The sequence below is a fragment of the Schistocerca americana genome, chromosome 2 (assembly GCF_021461395.2).
Source record: "Schistocerca americana isolate TAMUIC-IGC-003095 chromosome 2, iqSchAmer2.1, whole genome shotgun sequence".
In the NCBI taxonomy this organism is placed as follows: domain Eukaryota; kingdom Metazoa; phylum Arthropoda; class Insecta; order Orthoptera; family Acrididae; genus Schistocerca; species Schistocerca americana.
The window spans coordinates 130,804,004-130,819,564 of record NC_060120.1 but is presented as its reverse complement, the minus strand read 5'-3'; the positions used below and the strand labels follow the sequence as shown (position 1 = coordinate 130,819,564).

The 15,561-nt window shown below is 40.2% G+C and overlaps 1 long non-coding RNA gene across 1 annotated transcript; it reads left to right on the top strand.

Annotated features, from left to right (window-relative positions):
* Window positions 1–307: 307 nt before the first annotated feature.
* Window positions 308–4,113, top strand: LOC124596447. The gene is made up of 3 exons (XR_006978300.1): window positions 308–643; window positions 3,738–3,849; window positions 3,958–4,113. It is a non-coding gene; the product is annotated as an uncharacterized LOC124596447 (long non-coding RNA).
* Window positions 4,114–15,561: the final 11,448 nt, after the last annotated feature.

Below are 15,561 nucleotides of genomic sequence, written 5' to 3'. Positions count from 1 at the left end.
TAAGAGCTCCAGAAAATGACGTCAATGGGAAATCTGATATTGACCAGTTACAATCCATCAGTTCCAACTTTTGCTTAACTCCTCTCAATCCTCTCACTATTTTACACGTGTGAGCATTCACATGTGTTTCCTTGTCCACAATTTTGCTTGTATCTTTCTCCTAGGTCAAACAAAGTGATACACCACTTAGTTTTCGTGCAAGTTTTTCCTCTCAATACTGGGTGAGTATCCCAATTCAGATACCATTTATATGGTTAACTCAAGTGTTGAAGACCAGGCAGGATACATCTTAACACATGCAAGGACCAGTGAGCAACATCCCTACCTAGTGGATGCTCTTTACAGAGGAACTGGTGGCAACTGTGCTTGCCCTTTACTACGTCAGTATCCAATCACACAAGTCTTTCCTTGTTTGCAGTGACTCCATGAGACACCCACGGGCTATAGTCCACTATTATTCCCAGCAACTGCAAGGCCTTCATGGTAATGGAAAGAGCATAGGATCTTAAGGAATGAACACATGCATCAGTCTGCTGAAGCTACCAGGAAGGGTGCTCTGGAAATAAATGTATCAAGATCCAAAATGTGGATAACATAATGTTGCCAACTCTTAGTGTGATGGAACCGTGAATGGAGTGTCAAGGTAACAATCCATAAATTATGAACTATTAAAAAGTCCACAACTTTGAGGCAGTCTTCTCTTGAACCACTCACATGAATCCACAATCCTCTGCTAACTCTATATTGGTCACACCAGTCTGATTTGTGGGTAGACCCTAGACAAGCTGTCCCAGCCCACTGCATTTGTCGTGCTACTGTATCTTGTTGGAGCCTCCTCCCCCCCCCCCCCCCCCATCCCTATTGTTATATGGTGAGCTTTGCAGGTGCCTGAGGCTCTCCCTGAAATCCTAGCTGATAATATCAAGACAACAAATCCAAGTTTTAGATTTTATCTAACGCAGTTGTATCTGAAACCTTCATTGTTAAGGTCCCCTGGCTGCCATATGGGGAGAGAAGGTTCATCTACCGTCACCTTAACATTGGTGAACTCTGGTTGCCCCCAGATGGAATACTGGTTAGATCCCCAACATCTCAACTGTGTTTTGATGTTATCCTGAGTCATAATTTCTTCTTAAAAATCTTTCAAAGCTTTGCCTGTTAGATAGCTGACTGGTCAATTCTGTTGATCTGGTACTGTTGTTGGGAGAGCATGGTGTGGTGGGAGTGCACAGTCCACCACATGACAGGCGGGGGTGGGCTTCCAATCGTACCCAACTGATGTCTACCGCACCCTATTACCTTTTAACCCCTGACCATTTTTAATAATTTATTCTTAATACTGCCTATTGCTGTCCTGTGTCAGTTTTCTTTTACCCTCTTTGTGGTTTGAAATTGAATGTATTTCTTCCAAGAATCTTTCATGCGCAGTATGGAGGGACCAATAACCCTAATAATTAGGTCTCTTAAAGCTTCATAATCCATCCATCCTCTGAAGATTAGAGATGGAAACTGGAGAACTTTTCCTTCACCTGTTTCCTATCTACTTTTGCCAAAACTATTGAACAGTTTACATATTACAGGTAAGAAATTTGAGTTCTCTCTCTCTCTCTCTCTCTCTCTCTCTCTCTGTCTCTGTCATTTTGCATAGAATCTTTTTGAAACTTAGACTACAATAAATTTTGTCAGAACCCATGTGATGGAGTACTATGCTATTGATTTACCTATCACAGTAAAAAAAAGTTTACCATTTAACATACGGAAAAAAAAATTACTTACCTTGAATGAATCCGACATCTTGTTCTAGGACAAAACAAAATATTAAAATGTACAAGGTGTCTTCTTTATTTTGACCTCTCCAAATACATGTAATTGTCTGTTGAGAAGCAAACTCTTAAGTGTGTCAAGCAAACTCTTAAGTGTGTCAAGCAAATGTCATTTAGGTACCACGGGAACATTAACCAGTATGACAGCCTTTCTTGTAACTGTTTGTTACAAAGATAATACAAAGATACCAACAATAGCACATCTTTTTTGAACAGCACTCTATATTTTTTATTCGATAATCGACTATCTCCTCATGACCAGTTCAAAACTGTATGAGGATAGTTTGAAAAGTTCTCAGAATCACCACAAGAGGTCAGCGCTAGCACAACGAGTTGTTCACATGATATTCATTGGACTGTTGCCTGTATACATGTGCCATGCCAGTGCTCTTGGAAGAGAGCTGTGGCATTGACGTGGCTCTGTTGTTCCTGCATAGTGATTTGCAAAGAGGGGGCAAAAAAAAAAAAAAGAAAAAAAAAAAAAAAAAAAAAAAAAAAAAATCGAGATCTGAGCAGTGATTAGGTACTTCCTAAAGAAAGGTATGAAAACAAAGGACATTCATGCTGATTTCCAGAATACACTATGTAACTCTGCTCCTTCATATTCAACTGTTGCCAAGTGGAGAAATGAATTTAAATTTGCTCGGGAGAGCTTAGATGATGAACTGCGCAGTCGTTGGCCAACACGTGTCACTACTCCAGAAATCATCGCATAAATACACAAAATGGTCATGGAGAATCACCGATTGAAAGTGCATGAAATTGCTCATGCTTGCCAGATGTCATCTGAAAAGGTATATCACATTTCAACTGAAGAATTAGAAATGAAAAAATTACCTGCAAGTTGGGTGCTGTCACTATGGCAAAATTACATGAACTGTTGTTGTTGTTGTGGTCTTCAGTCCTGAGACTGGTTTGATGCAGCTCTCCATGCTACTCTATCCTGTGCAAGATTCTTCATCTCCCAGTACCTACTGCAACCTACATCCTTCTGAATCTGCTTAGTGTATTGATCTCTTGGTCTCCCTCTACGATTTTTACCCTCCACGCTGCCCTCCAATGCTAAATTTGTGAGCCCTTGATGCCTCAAAACATGTCCTACCAACTGATCCCTTTTTCTGGTCAAGTTGTGCCACAAACTTCTCTTCTCCCCAATCCTATTCAATACCTCCTCATTAGTTACGTGATCTACCCACCTTATCTTCAGCATTCTTCTGTAGCACCACATTTCGAAAGCTTCTATTCTCTTCTTGTCCAAACTGGTTATCGTCCATGTTTCACTTCCATACATGGCTACACTCCATACAAATACTTTCAGAAACGACTTCCTGACACTTAAATCTATACTCTATGTTAACAAATTTCTCTTCTTCAGAAACGATTTCCTTGCCATTGCCAGTCTACATTTTATATCCTCTCTACTTCGGCCATCATCAGTTATTTTACTCCCTAAATAGCAAAACTCCTTCACTACTTTAAGTGTCTCATTTCCTAATCTAATCCCCTCAGCATCACCCGATTTAATTTGACTACATTCCATATCCTCGTTTTGCTTTTGTTGATGTTCATCTTATATCCTCCTTTCAAGACACTGTCCATTCCGTTCAACTGCTCTTCCAAGTCCTTTGCTGTCTCTGACAGAATTACAATGTCATCGGCGAACCTCAAAGTTTTTACTTCTTCTCCATGAATTTTAATACCTACTCCAAATTTTTCTTTTGTTTCCTTTACTGCTTCCTCAATATACAGATTGAATACATGAACTAAGGTATTAATTGTTGCGACACCTGCCTTATTCACCTGATATGTCTCCATCAGACTTCCATCTCTTCCCAAAACTGAAAATTTTTCTTGGTGGACGAAGATTCACTGCAAATGAAGAACTGATAGCCAGAGTTGACAACTATTTTGCAGGCCTGGAGGTAACTCATTTTGCAGACAGGATGACGGCACTGGAACACCATTGGACCAAGTGCATTAAACTACAAGGAGACTACATTGAAAAATAAAAAAATGTTTCAGTGATGTAAGTACTTTTTTTCTATTCTGTTCCAAGAACTTTTCAAACCACAGTGTACCATTCATGTAAACATGTTGTTAAAAGTGTAACTCGAAATTTACTCTCCTGTACTAGCTCACAATGCAAAGTGCCTGGGGTAACATAAACTTGCTGGAGTAGACAAACAATAGAAACACAAGGAAAATCTGCACTTCATACAGTTAGCCATCTTCTGCTGAAGGCTTGTGTGACTCCAACGTACACCATTGAAGAGGAGATAGAAGTACTATTTATCTATGGAGGATATGTGTTATCAGCTCAGGAACCGCAAAAATATTTTCTTTATACAATACATGTACATGTAGTACTTTTAAATGTTATGTTGTGCACAATAAAGGTAGTTGTTGATTAAAAACATCATCATTTCTTATTTTAACTGTGGTTGAAAGTAGGCGTAATGTTTCTCAGACTGAGGATCTATACAGAGAGTGATATTCTGACAATACCCTACCTTCCCAATGAATGTTTCCTAATCTTGTTGTGACACTTGCGGAAATGTAAGTTAACAAAATCGTTGTAAAACTCGCATAGACAAAGCTTCTGAAGTTACTGTTGTCACTTCTGTTGCTGTGAATCCGCACTTGAAAACATTACAGTTTGAACAGTAAATTGACCTTTGTAAAAGAAGTATATGTAGTGTTCTAACATCACTATTCCATCCTTTTCACATACACTTACACCAGATGTTCCACATGAATGATTTGCAAAATATTTTACAGTTGTCAGTGGGTGCAGCAGCAAATCCTCACCAACTAGAAATACTTCTCTAATGTTCTGTTTAGTGATGAATGTTCTTGGTCAAACAAACATCAGGTGAATGCAAAATGCATTTGTTATTGGTCCAATGAAAACACGTGATGGCTTATGTAGGTGGAACATTAGCATGTTTGTGTCTGAGATGATACACTAGGTACAACAATTATTGACCCTCGTTTCATCAATGGTAATCTAAACAGCAAAGCATCTATCAACTTTCTTGTATGCATTGTTCCACATCTTCTGGATGAAATACTGCAAAGAGCCAGTATACATCGTGTTACCAATACGATGACAGGCTAGCACAGAATGTCTTGCATGCCCTTCGTTTCCTGAACTGAAGGTATCCTGCCAGTTGGTTTGGTCATGGAGGAACACTGGATTGGCCTACTTGGTCTCCTAACTTAACTTTTGACAGGATGCTTAGAAGACCTTGTCGATTACAATATTCCAATGACTCCATATAAGAAGCATCCTGTATCGTGCTTACTTTTAATCACTTCATCAGGCAACAGTAGGCGCAATGATGAACTCTTTCATCAAACACATGGACCAGCGTATTGCTGTTCCTGATCACTACTTTGAGCATCCCTTAATTTTCTACCCCTTTTTCTGGCCTCAATGGATTACAGTACTATAAAATGGTATTGAAGATCCCCTTTTCTGTTTCTTATTATGTTGACTTGTATTTATGTGACTACGAGATACATTTTTGAACAGCTCTTGAAGAGGAAGTGGATTACCAAATAAAGACCTACTGCTGCTGTTTTTACCTTTGTAACCTCCCCCTCACTTATCGACCTTAATGACAGTTGGAAAATTAAACCGCGTGTGCCTAATGGAAATTTGGGAAAAGCAATCGTCACCGAAGTTAATCTGTCGGTAAAGAGGGAGGAAAGGGTTACATCTAAATGAAAGGAAAAATGCAAATGAAACTGGTGGAAATTAATTTTGAAAAGGGGTAAAGTTAATAAAGAAAGTAAATGTGCGGCCGTTACGTTAACAATTAACAAGTGGTAATCAGGTATTAGAGATTTGGGGGAAATTACGGTCGCCAGTCCTATGGACAATTACTATAGTAACTGAAAAAGAAAGGTTATTACACATATAATTAGCACTAGAAGCGTGGCAACTGAAGGTTGACATGTGTAGTGTGAAAACTGAAAGATTGTCAGAAGTAATAAATTTCGCTACACTCTGACTTAATTTAGCAAAAGAATTAATAAAACCAGAAAACTGAAAGTTAATTTAGTGACTGAAATTAATAGTGAGCTTTGTTTCTGAAGCACATCGAAATTCAGTAAAATATGGTTAGTCTTGGGCTACCTCAACAATCATTTCAAAAGCTACTTGAATCTGCGCAATTTAGAAATAAGAGATTCAACTTTGAACTTGAATTAAATGATTCTGAACAATTAACAATAGTAAAATTTAGTACGTACCAAGCTGAGCTGCAGTCACAGGTAAGCTAAAATACAGTAACAAAACTCGCACTCTTAATTTGTGCTTGAGTAATCTAAATATTGTAGCCAGCTATGAATACTTTAACTGAACTTTGAAATTAAAGCAGTGAAATGGACTAATATTACTTTAATGCTAGCGTTTGAATTTCAACGACACTCGGGTTCACTCCAGAAAAGGAAGGGGCCCTGCTTGGTAATGCAATTGGGACAATGAGCAACAAATGTTCATGCTAAGTTGCTGTAATTATAGTTACGAAAATGGAACGGTTTGAAAAGCTGATGTCTGCCATACAGTTCTAAGACTTTACGTGCTTCCAGTCTTCCTTGTTGGTTGATTGAAGGTTTGAAGCCGTCGATCAAGGAGGTGGCGACAGTCACTCATTGTCGGCCGTAGCTGTTGCAGAAGCTGGATGTTGGTGCGCCTCCTCCTCGACACGGTCACGAGGCGAAACGGGCTCTAGATGTGCGCCAGCTAATTCTTCCCGTCCGCGACACCATGTCAGAAACTATCATAGCAAGTCGAGCGCAATTACATGTTGCCAAACCGCGAAAGCGCGGAAACTCGCGGGAGCATCACACAACACCCTGCTCCCCTGCACCGCTCCAGCCAGACTCCCTCTCTGCCTGCGCTCCACGCGACGGAGTTAACACTACCAAAGATCCTAAACACTTTGGTTCTCCACACGACCTATCGATGTATTTGTTCGATAGCATAGTTTTCCCTAGTCCAGACCCAGCGTATAAATACAAATAATATTTACAAAACAACCAATTATACATATGACACACACATACACAAATAGTAAAACAATTACAATATATAAAGACACAGAAATGTCATATCTTGAGGTAACAAAACAAGGGAAAAAAAATTATAGTACAATAGATGGAAATAGGAGGATATGCATTTCAGGCATTACACGTGCCGCACATTGTCTGAGGATGTTCGTGTAACCTAAACAGACTCAGAAAATGTCCCAAAAAAGAAACAGCGGAAATGCATATGCTCAAAACATCAACAAAATTTAGCATTCGTCTAATTAAGCATTAATAAATTTTTAGACCATAATAATTGAGTGGAGACACTCCTAATCTTATTCCACTCTGTCATCTTGCACAAAATAAAACAGGTTGACAACATATTAAAATTCATAGAAAACATAGAAAATGGTTTAGCTATCCAAAAAATCAAAATTCCTAACAGTATCAAGAAATGGAATTATATTTACAAAATTAACCAGAGTACATGGTCATAAAAAACAGGTATATCAAAATACGCAAATTAATAATTAATTACATAGAATACACATTTTTATGTAACCTTTTCATAATTAATATTCTTGACATGAGAGTCCACTTAACGCTGAACAAGAAAATAATATTCAGCAGATCGAAAAAAACAAATATTGACAGCAGATTTCTTTCACATCTGCTGTCTGGGAAGAAAAACTACTCCGCCTTCCGTACACGCAAGTACAAAGAATGCCGACAGCGGCACAAGAGCCGACAGCGGCTCCGCCTCGCCAGTATTGTTGCGCCCGCCTGTGCGGCACGCTTGATCTCACTTGCCTGTGTAACGGCATTTCCAAAACGTCCGTTTCACTGAATTCTTTCGGAAAAACTCACTCCCGAGTAATCTCAAGGAGTCCATTAACACTATCACAGTGGATAACTCAACACTGTCCATCATCACACGCATGTACTAGCCTGAAACTTAAAACAGCGTCTAAGTACATCGGCAATGACTAGTAAAACACATATTCATGAAATCTTACAGCTAGTTACAAAATCATATTTGCATTGCCTAATCTACTGTGACTCAGCTGAAAACAAACTAGCAGCTTGGATTTTTCAATTGATAAATAATCACTCTCTCTTAAATCATTTAGTAAAAATTAATTACTTATTAATTACAACTTCTTTAATGTCCTCTTGGTCAGGCAAAACCATGGCAATCTAGCAAATCGTTAAATATTACACTCTATATTTACATACTGTACAAATTACCCAGTCTGTGGTATTAATCAATCCTTGGTTGGTACAATTTCAAGTCTACAATGTTCCGTATACCTAATAGTTTTCCTGAGCTTGGATACTCTAAGCAATAAGCAATTGTGTGAGGTATACCAATGACTTTATATGGTCCATTATAAGCAAACTTAAATTTAGAGATTTCATTGTCTATCTTGCTCGATTTCTCATGAGCTTTTACAAGTACTAAGTCTCCGATTGCAAACTTAGCAAAACGCGCTTTAGCCTCATGACGACGTATGCGAGCATCGGCTTTTAGCTTCATTATTTCTCGCAAACGATCTTTTTTCACACCAATACTAATGTCAATCCGTGGAGGAAATTTGACTCTCTCTTCCACTAAACTTTTACTTCTGTCATCTAACAGGATTTCCTCTGGAGAAAATCCCGTAGATTCACGTCTCAAGGTGTTCATAATTCTCTCAAATTCTGCTACATATTTGCCCCATGCCCTATGGTTGTGATGGCAATAGGTACGGCACAGTCGGCCTAGCTCGCGCATATACCTCTCAGCAGGATTCCCAGCCGGACAATAAGCCGAAATATGGATCACCTCGACCCCATTACTTTCCATGCCTTCATTCCACAACTTAGAAGTAAATTGTGCCCCATTGTCTGATAGAATCGCCTTCGGCTTACCAATATAAACAAAATAATCGTTCACAAGCTTGCTATAGACCGCTTTGGCTGTGGCTTTCCTAATCAGGTATAGTTTGATGAACTTGGAAAAAGCTTGTAGCACTACTAAAATGTAGGCAAAGTTTCCTGATGACTTGGGCAAAGGTCCGTACAAGTCCACGCACAGTAATTCAAAGGTGTCGTTAGGCACGGGACCACGACTTGTACAGTTGGTAACCTTCACCTTTTGACATAAATCGCAAGTTTTCACTCTGTCAGTAACGCGTTTTAACATGTTGTTAAAATGTACTACTTCACTCAGCTTTGGCCCACAGTGACCATACGCCAAATGGTAGTAGTCTATTACTTTCGTGATGTATCTGGTGGGCCAGCATACCCGCCAAATATTACTATCTTCACCCTTACGTATGTACAAGATATGATCGTATATCTTGTAATACTTCCTTAATTTCTCTCCTTCTGGACTCCTTTCGCCATATCGGGTTTTCACCATATTTAAACAACCGTTCTCGTTGTGATGACGACGTAGATGCTTACAGATGTTCACTATTAATTTATGTCCCTCAACTTCTTTAAAATAGTATAATTTGACCACTCATCTTTCAATACATCTTGATTAGACTCGGGCAACCGCGATAGCGCATTCGCTACGCAATTGTCGGTCCCTTTTACGTAACAGATGTCATAGTTAAATTGCTGTAAATACAGCAACCACCTAGTCAGTCTTTAGTGAAGTAGTTTACAATCCTTCAGATAAGTGAGCGCCTTATGGTCCGTATGAATATTCACCTTGCGGTCCCATAGGTAACCCTTGAACTTCTTTAATCTCCACACGATAGCGAGACACTCTTTCTCAGAAATGGTGTAGTTTCGCTCACTTTTTGATAAAGTTCGACTCGCGAACGCTATCGTCCGGTGTTCCTTATCCTCTCCTTTACCAACTTCTTGGAACAGTTCCACCCCCACCCCGTAATTCGACGAATCCGTTCCCAGATGGAAGGGTAGCGATAAATCAGGATGAAATAGTATGTTAGATCTTAACAACTCGTCTTTTAATCTCTCGAAAGCGGCCTGACACCCGTCAGTCCACACAAAAGGAACATTTTTGCGTAAGAGGTTATTCAAATTTTCATCATTAAACACTTGTCCTTTTACAAATTTACGGTAAAATCCTGTGAACCCTAGAAAACTTTTTAACTGTTTCCTAGACTTGGGTGGAGGACAATTCCTTATTGCCTCTAGTTTCTCTGGGTCTTTCGTAATACCAGCAGTGGTATTTACATGCCCTAAAAATTTCAGTTCCTGCTTCACAAATTCGCATTTCTTTAGCTTTAGAGTCATTCCGCCACGGCGCAACGCTCTAAAAACTTCATCTAACAGGTCGCAATGGTCATGCCAAGTGGCATTGGCCAACAATAGGTCGACAACAGTTAATCTTGAACTCAAAGCCGGGCCGAGTACTTTATCTAGGGCCCTGATGAATCCGGACACAGATATATTAAGTCCAAACGGCAGTACTCTATACTGATAACACCTGCCCGCAAACAAGAAGGTGGTGTATATCCTAGATTATTCTTCGAGTTCTATTTGCCAGTAACTAGTCGTCAGATCGAGGCTAGTCATGAACTTAACGTCATGAAAACGTTGTAAAATCTCCCCCATACTCTCTGGTCTGTCTGTTTCACGTTGAACGACCCTATTCAACGTGCGTGCATCAATCACAATACACACACTACCATCCCATTTTGCTACAATGACCAAACCGTTATTGTATGGACTCGTACTTCTTTCAATTACTCCCCATTCGATCATCTTATCTATCTCCCATTGCACTGCTTCCTTTTTGGACAGCGGTATAGCATACGGTCTCACGAAGAATGGTTCGAGTGGAATTACATGCAACTTGTATTTATATCCTTCCAGAAGTCCCGGTTTGTCTGAAAACACACTCTTATTCCTCATTATCACTTCATACAGGCCTTGTCTTTGTTCGTGTGTTACGTTTGACACACCGTCTACAATACTTTCCAATTCACTTTCAACACTATTGTCAACGCCGAGATTCCTCACATTACAGTAGTTCAAATTCATACCTACGTCAATACCACCCGGCCAGTTAACAATGTGTATAGATTGGTATTGCCTATGTACACCGTCTCCTGCCTCGTCAAAACTAACTACTATTGTTGTATCTTGTGATGTACATGTCAAAGTTTTGCTTTCGCAATTAATCACTGCACGGTACTTTAATAGCCAATCTGTCCCGATAATTACTTCCGTAGTTAAGTCTGGCACGACGACAAACTCTTGTTCAAATTGTACCCCACATATCTCGAAATTGACAAAATTCTGTTTTGTGACCGGTTTACTGGCCTTCCCAGTAGCACCGATAATTTTCACTCCTGTTACTGGCATAACTACGATACCAGGTCTGTCTTTCAGTAACTCAAATATTTTCCTAGATACAGCACTCAATTCTGCACCGGTGTCAATCAACACGTTTAGTTGTAGGTTGTGCATATTAACAGACACTACTATCTGTCTACACTTGTCCTCGGCTGTTTCTTTATTTTCCCACAGTAAATCCTCATCTATATCCAGGTCATACCAGAAAAAACCATCCGGCTTTGATCCGGCAGTGGTATTTACATGCCCTAAAAATTTCAGTTCCTGCTTCACAAATTCGCATTTCTTTAGCTTTAGAGTCATTCCGCCACGGCGCAACACTCACATACAGCCTCTGTTCACATACAGTTTTAATTTCAACACGTTTGTCCTGAGGCTTAGTCTGTAGCTTCGCCTCCAATACTGAAACCTTTTCCTGTAACTCGTCAACTAGTGAGTGTTGCTTTGCTACCAATTCACTAATTGTCACCTTCGTTGATTCCTCTTTGGTCAGATTGATCTCATCTGCCAATCTACCTGGAGGAATGTGCCCAGTAGTATCTGCAATTACTTCCTCTGGATCTGCGCAACCCACACTGCTACCGTCTGACCTTATAACGTCAGCTCTAACCTCGTACACGCTGTAATCTACGTGCTTTTCTACCAATCGTGTCCGACTATCACTAAAATTCTCGTAATCTTTCTCCTCAATACTTTCGCAATGTTTAAACTGGAGTTTTGTGTCCGATGGGTCGGCCACTTCTAACACTATAACTTTCGGTAAAGTCTGCCGGTCAGGGCCAGAACTTTCCGTTACTACTTCAACATCCAACTCCTGCGGGACGAAACACGATGAATCTTGCTCGTGCTCCCCATTAACATCAACTATTTCTGGTGAAGTCTGCTGGTTAGAGCCAGAACTTTCTATCACTTCACAAATACTATCTTCCTACGGGACGAGACGCGGCAAATCCTGCCCGCGCTCCCCATAAACACTTCTCCCGTACAGGCCCCTACAATCTCTTAGTTCGTCGTATAAGTGACGGAACTGCCTTAACCAGACCTCATCCCTCTCTGCATCCCCTCGCTCGATGACAGACGTGTTATCCGACATCTGATCTTCTCTCAACAATTGCGAATCATTCTTAAACTCAATCTCCAGTTCCGCTGTGGGTGTTACAGCTGCCACTTTATAATCGATTTCTGGAACACTACTTAAATTGTTCTCACTGACAGTGAATGTATTTTCTACTGCCGTGTCTACAGCTGATCTACTACTCGTTGGCGCACTCCTTTCTCCCAATACTGGCACACTCTCCCGCCGTTGATTATTCCACACGGAATTTTCATAACGACGACACTTGGGTTTTCTCCTGTTATTAGGCTGCCAAAATTTCTCCACGCCCGGTCGGCCCCTCACCGACACGGCTAATGGTTTCCCTGTCTCGTCCCAGCAGATACGCTCCCCAGATACTGCTGAGGTGGCTGGTCACACCCTCTGGCGTTATTACTATTCTGTGAAGCCCGTATCATGTTGGTATGATACTGGTTTCTGTCATTCCTGTTATTATTTGCATTGTACCGATTGTTATTATGGTCCGAACCATTATTATTACTGCTGCCATGGTTGCGGAATGCATTATTCCCATGGTTATCATTGTTGTGGTACCCGTTGTTGTTACCACGGCCTCTACCACTGTCGCGATTATTGCGCCAATTGTCCTCGTCCTCAACTCTTTCCAGGAAATCATTGATTGTCTTGTAATTGCTTCCTACGTATCGTTTTGTATCATTTGGAAGCTTCTTGTAGAGTTCCCAGACTATTTAGGATTCCGTGCGGCGATCACGCAAATATTCCAACTTGCGAATCAAGCCCTCACAAAACTCCTTCATCGAGCCGCGCGAATTCGCATCGAAAGGCCTCGATACGACAAATTCGCGCCAGACACTTCGTTGTTTTTGCTCTGACCAGTATTCAGCCAGAAACAAATTTTTAAACTCGTTAAAAGTCAGGTTCATAATGTTGAGGTTTAAGCCCCAACGCTTGGCATCACCAGCCAACACGTCAATAACCGCATTAATTTTTCTCTCGTTAGTCCATGCTCTGGGTAAAACTCTTTCACAATTTTTAATGAAATCCATCGCGTGTATACCGCCTTTTTTCAAGGGGTCGAACCACTCCTCTTTCGTCAACAATTCCGAACTGTGTGCACAGATTGGCACATAGCTCTGTCTTTCGTCAAGTTTCTTTTCTAATTCCGACACTCTCGTAATTACTTGGCAAGTGGTTGTCGCAAGCATTTCCACTTCCCTCTTTTTCTCTTCGCAGGTATTAGCCTGCTTCCTCACTTTAGTATCTACTTCGGACACTAAGGCCTTCAAAGTTTCCACTTCTGTTGATCCTCTTTTTTCACTAATTGAATTTGTTCCGTCACCTTATTCTCGATGATCGGAGCAACTGCTTCTCCTACACTTTTCTCGATTCTGCTAATTTCGGAATCAAAACGAGTATTTATGCTCGCAATTTCCGCCTGAACGCTTATCATTTCCTGTTTAAGATTACCGATTTTGGTATTAATTACAACAATATCTTGTTTGATTTTATCAACTTTTGTGTTAACAACTCCAACATTGTTGTTAACAACATTAATAGCTTTGTTCTGATTGTCTAGCTTCCGTTCAATTTTTTCATACTGAGCTTCTTGCTTGGCAGACTGAGCTTCTTGCTTGGCAGCCTGAGCTTTAATTTCTGCCGATTGACTCTTGATTTCGTTAATCAAAACATTCAATAAATCAGTTAAATTCCCAGAAACTACCGGTTTTACTTCCGTAGTTGGTTCCTCTATATATGTTCCCCCCTATTCGTCATCAAGGGGTACAGTTTTGATTTTCACTTCCGATTCCGAAACATTTTCTAAAGTTTGGAATTCCATTTCTGCTCTTTGTTGCGTTTCGGCGGTCGCATCTTTCATGCTAGCAGCCTTCCCCTGCCAATGGGTTCCGCGGTGCGTGTTTCCCACTGTTCGACCGATTGTTCCTTATCCAAGTCTACCAAATTTTGGTAATTGTTGCCTTCACTCATTTTAATAATTTTCAATATAAATGCCAAATCTCAAATATAATTAGGATTACTCCCACTACTTATTCTCGCTGACGTAACGGCCTGTTCGTAACCAGTACTTTGTTACGAGATTTGCACCATGCAAAATTCGTGTCCAGAACAACCTCAAATCTGAAGATTGTCCTGTCATGGTCACCACATGTAACCTCCCCCTCACTTATCGACCTTAATGACAGTTGGAAAATTAAACCGCGTGTACCTAATGGAAATTTGGGAAAAGCAATCGTCACTGAAGTTAATCTGTCAGTAAAGAGGGAGGAAAGGGTTACATCTAAATGAAAGGAAAAAAGCAAATGAAACTGGTGGAAATTAATTTTGAAAAGGGGTAAAGTTAATAAAGAAAGTAAATGTGCGGCCGTTACATTAATAATTAACAAGCGGTAATCAGATATTAGAGATTTGGGGGAAATTACGGTCGCCAGTCCTATGGACAATTACTATAGTAACTGAAAAAGAAAGGTTATTACACATATAATTAGCACTAGAAGCGTGGCAACTGAAGGTTGACACGTGTAGTGTGAAAACTGAAAGATTGTCAGAAGTAATAAATTTTGCTACACTCTGACTTAATTTAGCAAAAGAATTAATAAAACCAGAAAACAAAGTTAATTTAGTGACTGAAATTAATAGTGAGCTTTGTTTCTGAAGCACATCGAAATTCAGTAAAATACGGTTAGTCTGGGGCTACCTCAACAATCATTTCAAGAGCTACTTGAATCTGCGCAATTTAGAAATAAGAGATTCAACTTTGAACTTGAATTAAATGATTCTGAACAATTAACAATAGTAAAACTTAGTACGTACCAAGCTGAGCTGCAGTCACAGGTAAGCTAAAATACAGTAACAAAACTCGCACTCTTAATTTGTGCTTGAGTAATCTAAATATTGTAGCCAGCTATGAATACTTTAACTGAACTTTGAAATTAAAGCAACGACACTCGGGTTCATTCCGGAAAAGGAAGGGACCCTGCTTGGTAATGCAATTGGGACAATGAGCAACAAATGTTCATGCTAAGTTGCTGTAATTATAGTTACGAAAATGGAACGGTTTGAAAAGCTGATGTCTGCCATACAGTTCTAAGACTTTACGTGCTTCCAGTCTTCCTTGTTGGTTGATTGAAGGTTTGAAGCTGTCGATCGAGGAGGTGGCGACAGTCACTCATTGTCGGCCGTCGCTGTTGCAGAAGCTGGATGTTGGTGCGCCTCCTTCTCGACAGGGTCACCAGGCGAAACGGGCTCTAGATGTGCGCCAGCTAATTCTTCCCGTCCGCGACACCATGTCCG